This window comes from Oreochromis aureus, linkage group 8 (assembly GCF_013358895.1).
Source record: "Oreochromis aureus strain Israel breed Guangdong linkage group 8, ZZ_aureus, whole genome shotgun sequence".
NCBI lineage: Eukaryota > Metazoa > Chordata > Actinopteri > Cichliformes > Cichlidae > Oreochromis > Oreochromis aureus.
The window spans coordinates 7,315,433-7,338,271 of NC_052949.1; the positions used below are offsets into that span (position 1 = coordinate 7,315,433).

General features: G+C 39.1%; 1 protein-coding gene across 3 annotated transcripts in view; it reads right to left on the minus strand.

Annotated features, from left to right (window-relative positions):
• Nucleotides 1-22,839, minus strand: part of LOC116336299 (leucine zipper putative tumor suppressor 2 homolog) — a 42,755-nt gene that overhangs the window by 9,658 nt on the left and 10,258 nt on the right. For 2 of the 3 annotated variants that reach the window (XM_031760148.2, XM_039616530.1), the window contains one exon: nt 12,896-13,007. The exons of the other annotated variant lie outside the window; for it this stretch is intronic. The gene's annotated coding sequence lies outside the window, so the exon portion shown is untranslated. The remainder of the gene's footprint in view (nt 1-12,895; nt 13,008-22,839) is intronic. 3 annotated transcript variants of the gene reach the window in all.

The window sequence follows — 22,839 nt, forward strand, 5'->3', positions numbered from 1 at the left end:
CCGGGGGCAGAGCCAGGAGGATTAATCTCATGTGATTTCTTTATACACTGATAAAACTAATTCATCCATGACAATATTTATTACAAATAATCCTATGTGAATAGCATGGAATGAGAATGACTGAGTAACTGCTATTAGAAAAAGAAAGCCTCAAACCTAAAATTGCCTTTCTTAATACTGAGATTAAAGAAACCCCAGAAGATTATCTCCAGCAAACTCTACAGCTTATTTCAATGAGAAAATCCCTCCAGGCTGATTTAAAAGGACCAGTTAGTGAGCTCACCCAGTTGTGTCACAAATAAATTTAAAATCTTTTTTGCTGTGAAAACTTTAAAGGGGACATGATTATTTCAAGCTCCATATCGACTCGTAGCTTTACATGACTCAGAATTCATAGCAATCTTTGTACATCTTATACCTAGCATTTTCATGATGAATAAGTTATATGAGAAAAATCTTTAACTTAAAAACAGGCTGCCAGTGTTTTGTGGTTCAATAAATCTTTTTGCATAAGATAGTCATGAAGAATCTACATTTAATACATTAATCCTTCAGGGCAGAGAAACACTTTTCTCTAGTGCTGCTTCAGCATTTACATTTATCATGCTATGATCACAAGGTAGCAGCACTCTAAACCATACCCTACTTTATTTGTTTGTGTATGTTTCTGTAGATGGCATCATAATTTTTAAAGTGACCATCATGTTGTATTAAATGAGACATTAAACTACTGATTGAAACCCTAAAAATCACAGATTAATCAAGAAACTTGATATTCTTCCTCAGATTTCTACACAGTCTAACAAATTTTTGCAGCTGAAGGAGTCGCCCCCTGATGGTCATAAGAAATAATGCCAGTTTTTTGCAACATCTATTGTTTGTCCAACCTATAGCCAAGAGAAAGCTTTACTTTATATAAAAGTACCCAAGAATGTTAAACTGCCACAGACTGATGATGATGTGCTCATACTTGAGATCTCCCAACTGCAAACTGTTTATATACTAAACCTAAACCTTTTTAATACTTCTTTTGCAATAAAAAGTTTGTATATTTATGCAACAACTAGGCAAGATATTCTAGTTCAGTCTCCTCCTTACGTTTGCTTTCCACAGGTCTTTATTCCTCATCACTGAGTCCATTTGCTGCCCTCAGTCTCCCCAGAATGAGCTCTAATCCCTCAAGATAACTAAAACTATGCAGGCACTCTTCTAGGCAAAGCACATGGGGTCTCAAAGTGTTTTTAAAGCCCCCATCATGTTCATGCAGTCCTAGTTTCCCTTTTGTTGTCACAGTGACTGGGGGCCTCAAACATTAGAAGGGGAAAGAGGGAAGAAAAGGGGAGGAGGGGGTCATAGGGCTGACAGGAAGACCAGGACCCCTTCTTAGCATCTTAAAGCCTCCAGTCCTCCTATAGCTTTTACAATCTTCCACATGTTCCCACTTCCCTAATTGAAGATAAATGGACAATAACAGCTAATGGTAGTGGAAGGGTTTGTGACAACTATAAAGAGGGGCCGATGGATATAATATACTTAATATATTATGGTTTATAAATATTCTGTGGATGGGTGGAATTTGCCATTTTCCTTGTAGATTAAATGTTTAAAATACCTTTATATTACTACATGATAGCTCATGTGATATCAGATGAAATAGAGCACTGACGCCAGTATTAAAACAGTGTTCTTATCCCTTTTATATCTTTTATTCGTAAAGCAAGATCAGACTAGACTTAAAAATTTCCTAATAAAAATTTATCAAAATTATAATTTTAATTCAGTAAATTTATACATTTACTAAATTTAGTAAAATTATAAATTACAAGAAGTCAGAGCCATTTTTTGACCTGTAAAAACAGTTCATTGAAATAGCAAGCTAATACGATACATTAGCAAATTAAATGCATGCAACTAGAAATCACTAATACAATGTTGTCGAGGCCCAGCACCCAGTAAAGGCATCCACTTAGGCCCATGCGCGCACACACATGCACACACAAAAACACTGCATGGAATGCAAGTAATATTAAAACCACCCCCAGTGTCCACTGTGTCAGCTGATTGTGAATGTGAGCAGACTGTTTTTGTCTGGGAAAGGCTTTGAAGGGTTTAATGCCCCTCGGTCAGCCAGTCACTCCTCCAGCAGCAGGAATGTGTGGCACTCCAGCTGAGGAGGAGACCAAACATGAGTAGTGGTCAGTGTGGGGTCGTGTCGAGTCTGCAGCCACCCATTTTCTGATGTCTCATCACTCAAAAGCCACAGGTTGCAAGACGAGATGTAGAGTAATATTTCTTCCGCGTCAGATATTTTTCATTGCAGCAGGCAACAGTAGCAGTCTTGGGAAATCTGCTGTCACACAGAGGCATCAGGATTTTATCCTCTAGCTTTCAGTGCTGACATTTTTATAGGGTTACTTGTATAGATGGAGCACCGGAGAAGCAGCATAGAGAGAATCTGCAATTGCAGCACTTTTTAAAATGTAATAATTCAGCATAAAGTTATGTGGATCAAAATATTACAAAATAAAAAGTCAAAGCATCATAAAGTACACACTTTTCACCACAACACTTAATGAAGCTCTCTAGGTAGGAATGATCTGATCAATTTATTTTAGGAATATTGACCATATACTCTTGTATTGTAACAGATACCCCTCACCAAGAGATGATAATGACATAATCTGGGACCCACCTTAAAATAATCCTTTTGTTTTTATTCATTCATTTTCAGAGAATGTAGGGACCCTCAGCAGGAGAGTTACTTAAAGGCACTTAACTTTATAGTTTTTGCTAAAACACATTTCTAACACCAACATCTAACATCTAAACTAACAACATAAAACCAGATTTTCAAACAGTAATGTTGCGGGGGATATTTCTACCAACTGAGCATCGTTCTGATGACAGGATAACACGCCTCGTCATCAAGCTTAAATCATCTTAAAGTGGTTTCTTGAACGTGGCAATAAGTTCACTGAACTCAAATGACAACCACCTTTGGGATATGGTGGAACAGAAGAGTCACAACATGGTTATGTAGCTTAAAAGTCTGCAGCAACCGTGCAATGTTATCATGTCAATATGGCCAAGAATCTCTGAGGAATGTTTCCAGCACCTTGATGACTCTGTGCCATTAAGAATTAAGGCTGCTCTGAAAGCAAAAGGGGATCCAAACTACTACCAGCATGGTGTACCTAATGAAGTGTCTGGTGAGTGCATATCTCCTTTGAAAGAGGTCACTTTCTCGTCACACCTTGTCAAATGACTCCAAATGTCAAGTATATATTATACTGGATAAATAAAAAGCAATAGTGAACACTTCTGAGTAAATCACAGAGGCTCAGGTTTCAACTGAAATGACTGATCTCGACCTTCCTCTGAGATTGCTTCCATCCACAGCTGGCATCGACCTTCAAACTCACCCTCGCTGGCTGTACAGCACTCGCACCGTGATATTTTGGTTAAATTACACCATTAGTAACAAGTGTGAACAATTTTGAGCTGTTGTGCTTAATAAATGACACCTGTGCTGTAGCTGTGTTTACCATCTGCTGCCAGTGGTTGGCATAAAGCTTTACAAGTGAATTACTGTGCAAAATTGTTCTTTAGTGAGTGAAAATGTGTTTAGAGTTTTGCAAGAAGGTTAAATTGGCTCTGCAAAGTCTGTCAGGAGTGACTGATTCAATAAACTGGCTGAGGGCTGAGAATTTGGTTCAGTTAATGGGAATTCACATTATTCTAAAAAACGGACCATGATTTTAGAATAAAGGTGTTAAAGGTGCAAACACAAGAGGGTAGTTTCCAATCTGTGGCAAGTTTAACTCTGTGGAGTCACACATGCGGCTGTTGAAGGGTTTCTTCATAAGGGGGAAAGGTGTAAATACAATAGGGAGCTTTAGGTGCTGTGACCTTTCTCCGAGGGAAACAGGAACTTCCAATCAGCAAGTTTTTGTTACCGGTAGGGAAGGGCCAGTGCTAGCTGATTTGTAGAGACTATGCTTTCAAAATAAATGCGAGGAGACTCTCCATCAGTAAAACTCAGCAATGGCATCAGAAAAATAAAAATATGTACGCTAAAATGATTTCCCAAATATACTTGGGTGGCCGTTAAAATATCGGGGCTGTCCTCCCAAGTAAAGTCTATGTCCGGGGAAAGACTGAATCATATTCATCCCTTTGGAAAATGCTCCCAATCTCCTTCAGTTTGATTCAGGCATTTAAAACCAGCATTTGCAAAATGCTAAACATCTTTGCTCCTTCCTTTTCGTAGATTTTTTGTTATTATAATTTCTAACAAGAAAATAATACCAGAATTATAAGACTTAAAAAAAGGCAGCCACAAAAACAATTTAATATTGTCTACTATGGAGACAACATAGAACTTGGAAGATATATGCAAGTGCAAGAGTTCACTCCATACTGGACATAAAACAGGTGCTGTGCTTTCAAGGAGTGCCGTCAGTAAGCCTGCTTTGGTGCTTTACAACCCACTCCTTGAGTGGAGCCTCAGCGTGAACATGCAAACAGAGTAAGAGTTTGTAAGTAGAGGTTGCAGGCGCCTATGAAAACTGGCCAATCAGCTTTTATAGTCTGGACGGCCCATGTGATCTGCATTAAGTTTAATTTATAACACTGAGTTGATTCGCCATAGAACCTATGCCATGCAACGCCCATTGTTTTGCATTTATGCGCTTGTGCATCTGCACAGCTCTACCATCAAGAGTCAACCTGAACTGCATTATGTTGGACTTTAAGCTAATGAACAACAGTGAAATGCAAGGAAACCTCAGAACAGACTGAAGGTATATACAAACCATTAGAGCTACAAAAATTAGAAAATCTACACTTACTGACTTTGTTTTATAGAGAGATATTTGGCTACTGTATACCGATTAGCACAAGGATAACAACTCTCTTAAATAAAATATTAATATGCTGTAATTATATCCAACATACCCATGTGCTTGTGTTAATCAGTACACCACAGTATACAGATTAGCATTGTTTGCATTGTTTAAATGCATAGTAATAGTTTAACCAGGTACTATAAATCATGCAGTAGCTGACACTGAGCAGCAACCTTGGAGCTAAGAAGTGAAGCCAATCTGTAAATGCCAAAAACTGCAGTTCTTACAATGACCATGTTTAAATCTCCAACTTCAAAAATATGTTTATAGCCTGGTAATGACATCTATGGCTAGTTTCCCACTTCAGAACAACTGTACAAGTTGGTAAGGGGTCACTTTGATTTACAGGTGTAGCCATTTGCTTGACTTCACCTCAGCCAATTCCACTGAACTGGACGTCTCAACAGTGTCTGTGCTGTTGGCGCGTTTTGCATAATTTTGAGTCAAATTATCTGATATTATGCCTTGCTATGCATTACAAACCATCCAAGACATTTGGGCTTTACTGCTAGTAACTGAAATTCTAGTTTTCTGTTTAACCAGTCTGTTACTAAGCACCAATTAGCTTCCCTACAGTTTATGAACGCAGCTTGCTAACCAAGCATGGCAGTGTTAGCTGTTGGCTTGAAACTCCACCAACTCGTCCAAATATGGTCACTTCTGGCTCTTAAAACCCATCCAAAAACATAGCATCAGTCAAAATACATCAACAGTGAGGCCCTAAAATCTAGAAGCAAATGATTGACACTATGGCTGTGTCCATCTGTTACATACAGTCTATGCTTATGACCCTCTAATGTCAACTTTTTGCCACAAAAGACAGACTAGAGGTTTGCTACTACATTGAAAAGCTTCTAAATGCTTTGTCCCTTCTATTCAAGCAAAGAGGAGATTTATTGAGAGACAGGACATTATTAAAACCCCATTATTTTAACAATTTTGAACCTGCCCTTAAAAAGAAACTGTTCTCAGACTTTCACACATCTTAATTTCTGTGGAGAAATGAGCAGAGATGACAAAAATCAATAAAGAGAGATCAATACATTCACAAAAAATGCTGAGGATTCAGTCTACAGCATCAGACTATATGCTGCATATAAAATGTGAAGGAAAGTCTGCAGTCTGCTCTGAAAAACTCCACTCAGGCACGCTGCTCCAATCACAGAGGCATATTTTATTACACGTACAGCAGTAAACTGTAGATAAATTTCAGCAGCATTCTCTGGCATGCGTGGCAACCTTTCGTCTGACTGCATCTGAGATTGGCAATTAGAGACGCAAACAGTATAAAAGCCTTTTTATAGAGGCCGTTTATAAAGATACAGTATATGCAGTTTATTAGCCATGCCCTTTAAGACTGCAACGGCACACAAACCTGCTTTGAGACAAACTGAAAGAGCCTGCTCTAAGTCCTCCTTTGTTAGCGCCACACCATAAACACACATCCACAACCACAGAGGTGAGTCTAAAAATATTCCAACACCAGGTGAAGTGTTTGGAACTGGCAAAAAGTTGTATTACCCCAGCCCTCATCTGAGACTCAGAGGTGTTAGGGGCACCAGCTCTGACTCAAAGAAGAACATGGGAAGAAAGAAGTAAAGAAGAGAGAGCTTCAGTTTTCACCAGGGAGCGTCCACATGAGGGAACAAACAAATGAGTCTGGAGATCCCCTCCTCCACTCTCCATCAAACTTCTGAATCCAACTCTCTCTTTCTGTCACACCCCCAATCTCCTTATTCTTTCCCCTCATACTGGAAACTGGAACACAGAGAGAAAACTGTGACAAAGCTATTTTGGTTTGTAGACAACCTACCTTTCCACAGGCAGACACCTCAGTGCCCCGACAAACACCCCGGTTATCATGCCAAAAGGTAATGTTCCCAAGCAAAGCTGCAACTTTTTCAGACAACTCAAATAAACAAAACCGATATTAGATTCCCCAAGAACAATAACTGAATAAAAAAAAGGGAATAAAAAACCTTTAGAAACCGTAATTAACAGCTGAAAGGTGCTATGAATATGTACCACATATAACTGTGATAAATATTAGACCACAAAACACCTTCTGAATCATTCAGTAAGCAAAAACCAAACCATTTATCATTAAACGACACTCAAATCCATTAAAACATTAAGGGCTGGCCTTCAAAAAATATAAAACCATAATTTAGCACTTTTTCTCTTTTCTGCAGTGACTAATCATTGTTTAGATGCTGAAAGACTGTCTATAAAATGTCAGGCTTGATAACAAAAAGACAGAAAAATCACAAATAGAGCACTGTTCAAATGCTAAACGTATGATTTACACCTTATGAAGAGAAAAGCAGCAAGTCATTACATTTGAGGCAGGAAAAATACAACGTTTAGAATTAATCACTTTTTTGAATAAAAACACTAAAGACCAACAAGTCAGCCATTACAGTGGTATTTTGTACCGTGTGGTTTTCCTGTAAGTTGGGACCTAACGCCAGCCTTCTAAAACCTTTTTGACATAAATATTATCTTTTTGAAGTGCATGCATACTGCATTATAAGTAGTTCCACTACACAGAAGTGGTGACCAGTATATTTAAAATATTTGACTAAACAGGCATTTTTCAGGATTTATGGTCCATTTGCAAAGCTATTTTGCTATGAAGTAAGACTGATTCTGGATTTAAAACATGGAAATGCACTTTCCAATGACCATGATGCTCTAAAAGCTACTTTCAGATGCTCACTTATTCACAAAGGGTCTCCACACCAAGCAGTTCTGTATGTTCGATTTGGCAGGTTTTTTTTGGGGGGGGGTTACCATTTTTTGTCCTTTCTGACACAGCCCCAAAAGGCATTTGTGTCCTCCTGGGATCAAACAGGGGATCTTTCACTTAGACTTTACTATACAGTAACCTCTACTTGCCACCCTTGCACTACTGAGCAGCTACAGAAGAGTAATCACTGAAAGGTCACTGTAATTTTTCCACTTTCTTTTGGCTACAGCTACTGTTAACTATATGGTCTATGAAATCTTAAAAACAATACTGATGTTTAACAATTTCTGCTTATTTAGACTGATTGGGAGTCTAAACCTAAAGATATTTAATTCTTACTTTAAGGAGATTCATCAACTAATTGTTTACATTTATTTACACAAATGTAAAAATTCTTCTCTTTTTACCTTAATGTACAATAATCCTCTGTAACTTTCAGTCACAGTGGGAGTCCCACTGTGAATGTCAAACACCGTCCATCACTTTCAATGGCCAGGTAATTAAAGGTAACTTCCTGTTTCTCCAACGTTTTTTTCCTGCGAGTCTCTTACCCCAGTTTGTTCCCTGCATAGCTGCTCTGATGTCTGACCAGCTCCTTCTGATCATCCAGCCTCCTGCTCCTTCGTGTCTCACTCTGTTCCTGTTTCTCTGTTTCTGACCAACCCTCCTGAGGGGGAAAAAACTTCTCTAAAACCCCCCTTCCCCAAAAAAGAAACCGCTCATTCTCAAGGCAAATGCCACCAATCTGAATGAGAGCACAGTCCCCTCCCCTTTCCCTGCTTTTCACTCTCTTTCATGCATCCCTCCTCCTCTCAGCACCACCCAGCCCTCTCTGACATATGCACACCTCCTCTCTCCATGCTCCACTCCTCTGCCATTTCCTTTGACTAAAGAAACTATACTCTGCAAGGTCCTCTACTGCCATTGTCAGGCAGTTAAAAGAAGAGGAAGCAAGGGAAGGGGAAAAAAGCTGTCAGTTAAAGATCATTCTGATCTCTACACGCGTGTTAAACAAAGTAAAAAATAAAAAAAATAAAGTAGTGCTGCATGCATCTCACTCTGTAAAGATGCAGAGCATATTTTTTGTCCAAGACCCCCTGCAACTCTGAAGTGGATAAATAAATGGATGCCACTATTAGCTGTCCAAATTGAGTCTTTAAAGGAGACGTGGTGAAAACTAAGATTTAGAGTGAAATTGTATTTTTATGGTACTACAGATAAAGGAGCCTGTTTAATTAACTCCCAGAAAGGATTAAAACAGGTAATTATGATACGAATGATTAATTAGAAGAAGCTGCCACTGAAAGATTAGAACTGGTTTACCTTAAAGGAAAAAAACCCAAGTGAGGATTTTGATATTTTAAGAAGCAATTCTGGATGTATGACATGCAGGCACACATAAAAACAACATGGTAATGATTGTTTCTGCTCTAAAAAGTCTCATGAAAACAAATGCCAGTGAAAAGTTCAAACGAGAGCAAAGTATATGATGAGCTGTAGTACTAATACAATACTACTACTAAAGCAGTGTCCTGCACAATCACCTCTTTATATAATTGTTAAGGTACTGCACACACACAATGATTTGGGGGGAGTGCAGTAAGCAGCTACAGGTAGGAATAGATGGTGCTGAGTAAGCAGAACAACAATAAGGGTTTCATATAATATATGGATATATTTCATACCTGCATTATTTTTTAGCATTTCAGTGTCTTGGGAGTTGTACATAAAGTGATAACATCTGTTTGCAAACAGCTGCATATTTGCTCCAAGCATCTGTGACAGGGACTGTTGAAATTTTTACAGAAGTGATGAAGAGCTCTATAAGTAAACATTATTTACATTTCAACTGGTTTAACTGGTGCAGGAATCTAGTGTACACGCTTTGATGATATAAAAAAGAAAGTACAACGACTCTTGAGCACTTTTGTCTGGTTCAGGTTTCATTTTTAAAAGTGCTTTACAAGTGTTTTCAAAAGATTGAGGTTCTACTTATTCAGTGGGCAAGGGGGCTGTCGTGTCGTGTGCACACAAGTATTTATTGTGAAAGCATTGTTGCCTCCATTCACAGCACACACCCACACGCTTTGTGACAAAAAAATTCTTCAGTCTTGGACTGCAGCTAGCCATTGTAGTCGTTTTTCTGCTCTATGGCCTCTGAAAGTTCAGCATCATGGCACATGAATCAGTTCTCCTCCTGTTGGTTCTGGTTAACACGGTCCTTCAGATTACAGCACATTTTCAGAGCAGGAGGAGGAACAAAGTGGACGTGGAGTACATCTGACAGCAAGATGGTATTTCACTGGATTATTATTCACCTTTAATGAACCCAGAAACCAGGAGATTAAGAATCTCTTGTCTGGATTAGTGCTGCCAGAACTCAAAAACCCCTTAGTTTTTTAAAACATTTGATTATATAATCTCATTTAGAATATACACTGTCAGCCCTTGTCCAGACAGACAGCATGTTTTTCCAGTGGTGGGAGAAACCAAAGCTCCTGGAGAAAACCCACACAAGCACCGGGAGAAAATGCAAACTGTCTAGATTCAAACCCAGGACTCTCTTGCTGTAAGACAATATTGCTAACTAATTAAGCCACCATGCTGCCTAAATGAAATAAAAGAAACTACACATGGCCACAATGGCGAACCAGGCCACAAAACTATCCACTAGAGAAAGAGCTTGGCAGCAGGAACTGAACTTTCAAATTAATCGAATCAGTCTTATTTATATAGCACCAATTCACAATAATAGTCACCTCAAGGTGTTTTCTATTGAGAAAACCCCAGCAATCATAAAATTCCATATGAGCAAGCACTTGGCAATGGTGGGAAGAGAGAACTCCGTTTTAAGAGGAAGAAACCAGGTTCAGGTAGGTGCGGGTATCTAGTGCAACCAACTCTGGGGTGAGAGGAAAGAGAAGAGAGCACAAAGAGACCACGAATAACAAACGAGACAAAACAGATAAAAGTTACAGACATGCATATAAATGCATCAGGATTTAAAAGAGGGAAGTGGACAGGTGGTGATGAATGCCAAGTGTATCATAGGAAATTCCCCAGCAGGCTGAGCCTATTCCAGCAAAACCAAAAAGAAGTTGGGGGTCACCTCATCTAGCCCCAACTACAAAAGTCTGAAGCCCAATTTTAAAAGCAGAGATGATGTTGACAGTGTACATCCTCTCCATCTTCTCTGTTTCATATATGGTTCTAGACCTTAAATACAACCCAAACGTCTACAAGCGCTCTATTGATATATTCAATCAATTATACAATTCCCTCATTCCCGTCACTGCAGAAATTAAGAAAATACTAAAACAAATCACCAAATATAGTTATAGTGACTATAAATAGGTATGGTTTATACAGTTTCCACCAACATTTGAGACAAATATTTGTTTCTTAAGTTGCTAAATGCTGCCCTGCTAATCTTGCATGTCTGCTTTTAGTGCAGTGTGGGTATAGGTTGAGTAATAATTAAAATTTATTAAAGTTTCATGCATGCTGGCTTACTCTTCTACCAGCATTACTAGCTGAACTTCAATTTAGGATTATCAGACAGTAATCGCAGTTTAATCGAGGATATGACATGCTGAAGTTTATTCCAACATGGCTTTGGCAGCATTCAGCGTTTGCCTTGACCTGTAAGCCACCATCTGGTCAATAAACATGAAAAAAAGGAAAAAGAAACAGGAGTTGGTGTAGTCAGTGTAGCTCAGTTGCTCCCACATAAAGAGAGGGCTAAAGTAGGGTACGAGAAGTAGGCTATGCCCTGCCACCACCGCCTTACACACATACAAACACAGATTTGTCCCTCTCCCTTTTCAACTCTCTCTTTCCCTGCTCATAGAACTGGGTCAGAGTAGTAGGCACAAGGTTTGTCCTTCAGGCAACAAGACGTGATGCTGGGGATGGAGTTCAAGGTCATTCTTGATCAAGTCTCAATGGGAGGTCTTGAGAATACTAAATGGGCCACAAGTGAGGTCTCATCAGCCTGCAGCCAAAGCAACAGAAACTGCTCTCTGTTGGAGGCTACCATTTGAGAACAAACACCATCAATCAGCCGCCTGGAGGCCACAACTGCTGGACTAAAGACGCAGGCTGCAAATCACCGCTGTGAATGGCACCATTAACACTACCACTTTTACTGGCATGGGATGGCCAACATGACTCAGCCCCTATTTGAGGGAAATGATTTACAGGCTGAAGCAGCAGTAAAGTAAAATTCTGTAACTTCTCTATCTGCAGGACAGCTGAGTTAAAACCATGAGGAATATTAGAGGGAAATTCCAGTAAAACAAATAATTCCAGTGTGGCTTTGCAGAAATATTGGGTACATCTGTCTGTGGTCTCCAGTTTTTCTTCCTCAGTCATATAAAGTTTATTATCCTACAGTGATACTTAAAATGTTTAGGAGTGCCAGGAGTAACACAATTTCTGGTGAACACTGAAAACGGCTCCCAAGAGCCCACAATTCTACTTTATCTACATCTATAGCGGATGCCCATCAGTCGGTCATCCACAATAAGCTGTGTTGCCATCTCTCTGCGGTCCGTCATCCTGCTTCCTTCTATATTTTCATAACAACGGCTCCCGTCTGGGACCAGAAACCGACAGAAAGCTAGGCCATCCATCAGTGTCCGTGCTGCCTCGGCATGGGGACACACTCCCATTGGACGCTGCAGCTAAAACTGGCCTCGACCAGCCAGCCCTTTGGACCACTTACCTCCAAAATAATCCACCATGGCACAAAGCAATTCATGCACACCTCCCAAATAAAACCACTGAGAAAATTTCAGCAGTAGGGTGCTTCATCAGTATGAAGAGAGAAGTGAGAGAAGGGGACATTTGTAGATTAAAATAAGTAGTCCTACTGAGCAAGTCCAGTCATAAATCCACACAAATGGGCTGTTTTGAGCTGGCAGGGACCCGACTTAACCACACTCTGATTTACTGTATAATGTGGCAAAGAGATTAGGGTTATGCCTCCCGCTCTGGAATTACAGCAATACCCTATCCATGATTAAGATCTGTTGCAAGCTCCCACGCAGCAAGAATGTGTTAACATCCACGCCAGCACGATGCACGCTGCAACATGTGGGCCACGCTGAAGCCAATTCACAACGTCAAAGTCTCAAACAGGAAATGACCATTAGAGAAAACCTAATGCGGGTATGAGGAAATGGCCTCAACATGTGCAGAAATTTTAGCAGTACTGCATGCAAGAAACTCCTCTTACCTGTCACTGACACCCCGTCTTCAGCTTCTGGAGGCCTTAGAAAATCATGTACGAGTCCGTTGAGCATCTCAGGAACTCGTCATTCTTCTCGTCGCCTCTCTGTTCTCCCAGACTGAGAGGATAAAACACACACACACACAAAAAAAAGCACAATGTTGAATCAGCAGAAGAGAAGCAGTGAGACTACTACTGCTGTGGGGAGGCTGGAAAACGTGAAAAGTGACAAGTGTGTTTATAGAAGTCGGCAAGAAAGAGGAAAATCTGAGTCACAATGGCAAAAAGACTTCACGTGGAAGAAGCCTGAGAGTGAGGGGATTTTTCCTTGTCAACAAGAGCGAAGGCCGAACACAAAAACTTGCACCTCATTTAAAACAAAAACAAAAAAACCCAACAACTATCCCCAGGGACAAGTTTTAAAATGCTCGTGTTGATTCTTTTCCATGTTAGGGAATCGCGTGGGGTTTGTGGGTTTTCACAGGAAATCACTTTCTAAGGTTGAGCAAGGTTTAGAAATTATAGCCTAAAAATTCTGAATTGACTTCTACCTCCACACCTAAAAAGACAAAAACCCACTGCCACCATCTGGAAAGAAGTACAGAGTCCATCTGCAGCTCATTAAACTGACGTATTGCTAGTACAGCAATAATTTAGTTTGTAATGGAAGAGCACAAGAAAAGACCGTGAGAAGTGCCAGAGGTGAGTAGACAAGACAGCCCTCATTTCACACTAAATATTCAAGCCTGCTGCTACAGTGAGATCACCCTAATTGTGGCACAATCATGTTTTTAGTAAATATTGTGCTGGGAATGAAATACTGACGGTAACAAAAGAAAGAACTGCACCAAAAATCTAATGCCATACACCAGAGGCTTTATCGATCAAACTACAAGCTACTGCAGATGAAAATTAGCCTGTACGGATAAATACTGTCCCTTCAATTGATGGGATAAAGTGTTCATGTTAATTAATGTGCATTTTCCCTTTTTAAAATAAAAAGGAAAAAACATTACATTTCAATTTTGTTTTCTCTTTCCAGGTCAAATTTTCAAGTTGTGATTCATCTCTTCTTAATTTTATAAATATCTACAGAACCCAAGTACTACACAATTTATTTTACATTTAATTAACTATAATTACAGTTATAAAGGTTTTTCTCACTGCAAAATGGGCCTTTTTAGTGGGTGTGGCGATGCACATAATAGCAAGTCTATGCTGTATTATTATACAGAACCCCTGCATTCTTCTTTTATTTCTATCTGATAAATGCAAAAGTTTACTAACCATCAACTTTAAATGAAAAAAAACAACAACTTGAAAACAATTTTTTAACGCAACACTACATAAAAATTCTTCTATATGCAAGAAAAGCTCTGAGTGAAACTACACATTCCCACAGTATTACAGAACAGAGACAATGCTGTCCTTAGGACTATTAAACAAAGAAAGGTATATCAATGTGTATCAACACTTGAAACATAAGATATTTCTAAAATGACAAAACAAGGGGTGCATGACATCTTATAAATGTACAATATTTTGCCATGTACGGGTAGGCTATAATTTTCTTCTGCAGTGAGTGGCTTATATCAGCGTAACTTAGTTCACAGACATACAATTTGTCTTTTTCTATAGTTCATTTTACTTGAAACAATCTTTCTCAAACTTGACTGTGCCGCAAGTAATTAGGATTATTTCACTGTACTGTAGTAGCAGGGCTCAATATTTAGTGCAAAATGAAGGCTGTCTTGTCTCCTTACCTCTAAATTATTGCTTTATTAGTACTACGTCAGTTTAATGAGCTGCAGATGGACTCTTTACTTCTTTCCAGATGGTGGCAGTGGTCTGTTGTCGTTTTAGGTGTCGAGGTATAAGTCCAGAAATCCAGAATTTGTAAGTAACAACTTTTTTTCCCCCCCCTACTTTGAAAATGGATGGATAGATGACAGGACACCTTGTAATCATCAAGCTCAATCCTTCAGTTGTACAAGTTAAAAATGTAACTAAATGTAACTACAAAGACTAAGCTGAAACAATAACATCTACTCCACAGTTTGAACTACAAAAAAAAAAAAAAAAAAAAAATCAATGCAACCCTATATTAACTGAAATTAGGGTTTATATTTGTTATTAAAAACACACAAACACATACACAAAGATGTCTGTAAACCCTATATGTTCTGCAAGTCTAAAAATAGACTGGTGGTCTCAGCTGAGAAACAGTGTGAGAGGAGCAGTAGCTAACTGGTTCATGTGAATCTCCTTTCATCAGCAGGATGATCAGATTTGTGGTGTTTGCTAAAACTAATGTTACCAAACTGCCTGCAGGGTTACTGCAACTGTAAGGGCTTTATTTAATACTAGCCAAGCCATCAGCTCTTCCATCTGTGCCTAACACACTGTATTAGTAAGTTACAGACAGATGGAAGTGCTGAGGAGACTGTGGCTTCCCACATGTAATGTAGCTCAATCCAGATGGCTTAAATGCAGCTTCTTAAATGCTGTACAGTGATAGGGCCAAGCCATTTAGAATAATTGAAGGCCAGCAAAGAATGCCTTAACACTTGTTTGTTTTAAAGGCTGACAAATGACCTACAGAACATAAGCAGGTGTTTACTTAACAGAGCAAACAGTGCAAAGAAGGACGCAGGACTTGGATCATTGCACTGAATAAAAAGAAAGCAGAGGGCAGTATTTTGATAACCAGTTATTATGTCACACAAAATGCAGTCTGATCTAGACCCCAATTTTCCTAAAAGGAAAACTAGACAACCCTCCAAAAATCCATAAAAGCTGCAGCAGGGCTGGCACCATTGATGCCGTCCATAGGCACGTCAAACGCCACCATGGTGTAGTCCTTGTCCTGCTCTGCAGCCTCAGTGAGCTCAGTAACAGAAGCAGTTCTCCACCTGCTGCAGGTTCTGGTTAAAAGTGTCATCTGCTCTCAAGGGATTGATGCAGAACAAGGAATACTCTCACCAGCAGTTTACTGGTGTAGGAACATGAGATGGGAAGGATTGAGGTTACCTGTTTGCAGCGACAGAACTTTCAAAATCAGACTGAGGGCATTGTTCTATCATTGATCCCATCCTTGTTTTGTCCTTATTATCCTTGATTGAGGAAAACAAAACTCAAAATATGTCTAAAAGGCACAAAAAGTAAAGTCTAAGAGTAAGAAACGAAACAAAATGTGTTTATAAATCTCAACTATCAGTCTATTCTTAATCCATGGATGAAGGTTTGTGACGTGATGGTAATAAACTTTAAACTCCACAGTTACAGAGGTTGTAAAAGAAAACGAGATAAATCATGAATTTTCACCATGTGTTACGTCATAATTTGCATCTTTTCCTACTAATATTTTGTGAATTTAGTACTGGTAGCATGCATTTTAATATATAAATATTTTAAAAATATAAATGCTGATAGTGGATGTCAACATTATCAGAAGAGTTTTTTATTTTAGGAACAACAAGCCAGGAAGTAACCTTCAAAGACAATTTAATAGCACTAAATTTCACAGTGAACTGCTAAATGATCCAAAACACCACCAAGAATACACCAAGTGTAACAAAGAGGACCAGGACATCGTACTTCATCTCCACCAAAAGGGTAGCTTTTGTTATTTGGGGGAAAGAAACGACCGAAACAAATTTCTGCAACGTAACTGATTAATTTTATGACTCTTTGAAGACGGTAAGAAGTGAATTAAAAAGGCAAAGAAAAGAAACATGTTCTCTTCAACAGGGATTGTTGGAAAGTAGATTTACACCCCAAGAAAAATTAATTTAGTTATTACCATATACCTGCATTTGAAGCAGAAGTTATTCAGAGCACATTTAAAGTATTTCAGCAATTTCTAAAAAGCTCACACTCGTAACAAAGAGATTGCAGATGATAGATTATGGTTTAATCTGTAGGCCAGAGTGCCAACAATCATCCACATAAAGAAAAATGACAGCTCTGGGAGTAAGAGCAGGTCATCTACTCTCCATCCCAAATTACAGTTTCACTATACCCTGGAAAAAAGTGAAAATCCCAAAGGAAATTGCAAAACGTAGTTTAGATATTTTGATATTTGTTTATAAAAGCTAAATATAAATAAACCATGACAATCATTCATTTTTAATCATCATAATTTATCATTTTAAAGTGAACTGTAGCCAATCACAGTTGTCATAGAGCGAAAAGAGGGCTATTCTGTAGACAGCCACAGAGACAAACACTCACACATACAATTACCCCAAAATCCCTAAAAACACACAAACAAAACCAAAAACATAAGTTTCAAGAGAAGCTGCAAACCAAGGGCTGAAAAACTAAGCCAGTGCTGAAGTATCAAAAGCTGCAGTTCCTCTAGTGACCACTTGAAGCTTCAAAAAACAAGTCAATCCTGAGTCACTGAAGTGGACCTCTGAGCCATGCTCTTGCTGCTGGTGCCTTTTGGAGAGTTTTTAATTACGTTATCTTACAAATAATATGTCCTGCTATGTGGTGAAACCCAGCCAAAAAGTTTGTGCTTCAGTTGCATTAACTAAATGAAATTCTAGTATTTTATTAGCCTAAACTAAGGATTAATTAGCAGATATCTGTCTGTGCATCATGTTAATTTTAAATAATCAATGCAGACAACCCGAGTTGACAGTTAGGGATTAATATCCTGATTACATGCATAAAAATGCAGGATTACTATGAACATATGTGCATGTCTGAGCATAACAGGATTCAGTAAGTTCACAGCTACACTGTGCAGCAGTCAGGATTAAATGGGATGGGGTGCAGGAAATAAATTTAGCCACCTATTGGGAAGGACAGTGTAATAGAGTATAAGTAATGAAGATAAATGAGGTTCTGCATTTTCCAGGCTTTCAGGCATGCGCACACAAAAACATGTGAACACACACATGCAAACACAAAAAAACACAGGGCCCAGTGGACTATTAAGAAATAGGGTGGCGTCCCACTTCTTCCCTGTCCAAACACTGCCATCCCATAGCACTTAGGTTTATTATTCTAATGCTCAGCCATGTGCCAAAGGTTGCAGGCGGGTTAACAAACTTGGTAAAAGGCAGTTGGACCTTTACACATTCAACAAAGGCCATTCAGAAAACAGGGAAGTGGTGTAGCATAAACGAGCACCATGCAAACAGACATATTGACAGTATCCTGTAATAATAAACTTGAAAGCAGGTAATTGATTTTCCCTTGACTGCTGCTGTAAATTGTAAATGTGTCGTTATATAACAGTATAAATGTAGGGGGGAAACATCTAATGGAGACTGGAAACATTTTGTTCAGAATTCTGAAATCATACAGATGTTTGTTTAAAGTGGATAAAATAGGCAGTGAGGGGGAAGTGAATCCAAGGAGGAAAAATGGCATGTCTGCCTTGTTTGGACAGTAAGAAGGTGGATCAGCAGAATCTCAGAATTTTTCTCAGACATCCTCATTTAGGATCCTCTCCCAGGCCAAACCTCAGACATCCTCCTGCATTTTAAAAACCTCCTGGGAGAAAAATCCAGCTACTTCTTCCATGCAATGAGTGGTGGAGACTGAGGATGAGGTTAAAACGAAATGAGGATATGCATCATATTTTATTGCCTTCTTTAAGTGAAATCTAAGACTTCATGGACATGTAGATGCTTTTCATTGCTGTGCATCTGTTGAAATACAGTTGAAAGCAATTTTATGTCATTAAGTCTTTCAGAATTCGAATGCAATTGTGGCAGAAGTAGCGAAAATATATACTTTGTGACAATATATCAGGGTCACAGACAGCTGCCTCTCCATTAAATGCCTTTCAAAATAAAAACAGTCAGTCATCATTTATATTGGAATGAAAAAAAAATAATAAATGTTTAAGTATAAAACATTACATCTGTTCCATTATTATGATCAGATCTTTTAAATGTAAAACAAAAGCTACAATAACTACTCCATGGCTTTATTTTCAATACCAATAGATGTGCTGACTCTTTTCTGCAATGGTTTAGAGATTCTTATACAAAATGTCAACAAAAGTAAGAAAACCAAAGAATAATCAGTTGCAAAGTTTTTTTGGCTCTCAATGACCTCTTGGGCATCTGTACATACATAAGCATAGCTGCACAGCCCTGTGAAAAAAAAAAAACCCAAAATATGTTGTCTTATTTCACTGTAGGTTGTGTAAAAGGGGGCTGAAAGGAAAAGGAATAACGCTTTTTTTGTTAGGCGAGGATAGTCTGGCAGTGCGATGACAGGATGAGAGTGTATTCAAACAGTGTGCACATGTTCATTACGCCAGATCCACTTCCCCTCTGTCTGAATAACCTATTATGCAATACTGTGACGCAGGTCCTGCTTGACCGTGCATCCCACCTCCCACGTAGCTTCTGATCTGCACTCTTGTTCATTCCCATCACCTCTCAGTCACTCAGACACCTACCGCACAGCCCCCCCCCCACTCAAAAACCTTCACCTCTTTTGACTCTTTCATAGGCATATGATTTCTCTTTGAGATATATTTTTATAAGTCATAAGCATGCCTGTTTTAAAAAGAGTACATTTATATGTCGTCCATCTCGTGGCCTCCCAGCTGGAGAATAATCAGGCCAGAAATCACACAGAGAGCAAGGAGAAATGTATTTAAAAATATCCAAACAACCAACCTCAGGGAGGGGGGTCGTCCCACTTACATAAGTTCAGTTACACACAGTACCTCTTACTGTGAGGAAACTAAATGAAGATGTAAAAAGGAAAAGGTGGAGGCTTCAAGAGAGCCAAGATAAATGTCTGCAACAATTCTGCCATTCAGGACTCACTTGAGACTGACAGAAACAACAAAAGACAAAGGATGAAATATTACACTGAGTTATGGGTTTCTCTTCAAACTCAAGAGAAACAGTCAAGTTTTATGTTTGCTTATTTATAAAAACCTGACTTGCGTGACCTTGAGTGAGGGCGGATGAAGCAAATGACAACAAACTTGACAACTGAAGATGACGAAAGCAAAAGTGGGCTGATGGCCAATATCTTTAGGTAAAGAATATTTCCAGTTTATGTAACTTGCTTCTCATTTCCAGAGATTTGTAATATCTGAAAATTAAAGACGTAAAGGGGTCAAACTCCAACAAACAAAATAATTTTTAAAAAGTTATTCAATCACATCTATCGGTATAGATATATAGTTGACATACAGAATCCCACCACAGAGTTCTAGGTCTGCCGTGACGTCTCCTCCTAGCTGGGTGTACCCAATTTTTCCCAGTCACATGGAAAAGCATGAAAGAGCCAAGATAAAACAACCTACTTGCTCATGTTCAAGGACACTAATTGTCCTGTTTTTTCCTGACAGTCAGCATGACTTTGAAACTGATGTGTTTCAATAGGAAGTAAAGTCACATGCGAAAAAAAAAGTTTTCACAGGGCTCTGCAGTCCTCTGTAAATCTAAGTACACCCCATGACTTAACAGTTTGTAACAATAACTTGAAGTACTCGTTTTTTGTCTCCCATATTGTTATAGAGGAATTCTGGCCCAATGTTTATAATGTTGCTACAGTTCATTGAGGTTTGGAGGCATTCATTTCTACACAGCTCTTTTAAGGTCCCACCCACAGCATTTCAGTTGGGTTCAAGTCTGGATTTTGACTGCATTTTCTACAACTGTATTCAGTTGTAGATTTACTGCTGTGCTGAGGATCATGTTGCCCCTGACTGTAGAATACTTTGGTGTACAGAGGAGTTCATGGTTGACCCAATGACTACAAGGTTCCCAGGGTCCTATGGCTACAAAACAAGTCCAAATCATCACCCATCAGCTACAGTGCTCAACAGATGTTATGAGGTGTTTGTACTAATATACCTAGTTTGGTTTTCTCCAAATGCAGCACTGTGCAATATGGCTGAAAAGCTCCACTTTGGTCTCATCTGTCTAAAGAAAGTTGTTCCAGAAGTCTTGTGGTTTGGCCAGATGCAGCTTTGCAGACCTAAGCTTTGCTGGTCTGTCCATTTTAGAAAGAACAGGCTTTGTCCTGGCAACCATTACAAAAAAAGCAATATTTTTTCAGCCTTTTTGTAGGTGTAACTTTGTGAACTTTAATATTTAAATGGTGACTGAGGACTGCACAGTCTGAGATGTTAGTTATGAGTTTTTCCTCTGATCATTGTATTGTCCAACTTGCTGGAACATCCACTCCAGGAAAGACTGTGGCAAAGTCTTAACACACATCTGAATGCCGCAGACCAGCAAACTCCTAAAACATCTGCTTTTATAGAAGTGGTCACACTTTATAGTGATCAGTATTTAACAGCACCAACGATGCACTTATTTTTTCACAGGTCTACTTAAGAGCTCAATGAAAATGTTCTTTTTCGCATGACTCTAGATCTGTAGCATGTATTTTGTTGTTCAGTGGAGACATGTCACGTTATCAGCCAAAAATATATCAAACTCAGTGATTCACTAGCTCACAACTCATGACACCAATTCAGTTATTCCAGAATTTTGGTGAAGACCCATTAGATGATCATGTGCCATGTGTTTCTGTGAATTGAGGACAGACGAATTAATCCCAGGGTTATCAGTCCTTTGACTGGATGAGCTAAAATGTGGCAACTGTTGCATTTGAACCAAAAACCATATTTTTTAAACCTTGCAGAGTAATTTTTATTGCCTAACCATAAACAGTAGGGTTTAGACTAACTGCCCCTTAAAAGTGGAAAATATTCACTTTGTGTACATGGCTCTGAATCCGAACATATGACTCCAGTCTGATGAAAATTCAGGATCACAGAAATGACGTCAATTCATTTCTTAAATTGCTGCACTGTTTATTATTTTTTTTCCTGTTTTCTCATGTTCCTGGCCAGTCGACGAGAAAGCCTGTGGGCTGCACCTCAGTCAGAGGCCGTGAGATGGATGACAATCGGACAACAGCCAGCTGACACAACTGAGGAGTAAGTGAGTGGCAAAATGAGTGGTAGCGAAAGAGGAGAAAAACAGTGTGAGAGCAGGAAGGGAAGGGGAAAAAATGAGGAGAGAAGCAGGAGTCAGAGATGCTGCAGGGCTGTACTGTACATCAGCACATATGGGCCTCCCTGCAGCAGCTGTGAATGTCATGATCACACTAACTACCGCCGCCAATCACATCTGCTCATGGGAATATGGCATGTTGTTTTTAAAGGTTTTTTTTTTTCTCTTTTCAGACTGCATAATCATCCACTCCTGACAGCAGATGATGCAACACACTATGTGTACATGCTCTGTAAAATATTCTCCTGATAGGCCATTTTGGGATAAACTTTAATTCAGGCAACAGACAACATGTGACAAAATTGTGCCCCACATCCTGCAACAACATCCAACAGCTCCGCTACAATGCAGAGATGCCCTCCTATGATTAAGCAGAGGAATATTTTACAGGAATTTTTGTAATTCTGTGCAGATTAATTCAGGGAGCTGAGCTAAACACTCATGTGAACATGCTCACAGTGACTACATGCTGTTATGCAATGCATGTTTAGAACAAGTGCAATGTACAAGCTAGCATTAGCTTACTGCTGACTCGTTGGCAGTGGTTGCTGGCTATCGGTGGCTTCTGATTGCTTTGGTTGATAGCAGATTGCCCCTAATTTAACGTTTGTCTGCAAATATTCTTTGACTACTAACCAAATGGAAATAAAATTTGAAAGGGTGCACTCCCAATCTGGAAATGGAGAAGAAACCACAACAACAGCATAAAGGCTAGTGACCAAAGTAGTCACAGGAAGGTTTTTTTCCGGTTGAGGAATATAATTTTTCCCTAGTGACAGGTGGTTGCCAGGGGCTCACTGACTGGTCTGTAGGCCTGAATAATTGGGTTTTAGCAATGTTTTTTCCTGCAACTGGAGCCTTCTTCACTTGATCCAACATTGTCACCATTATTGTCACACATCCAAAACAGTGGACAAATTAACCTCATGTGGTTAG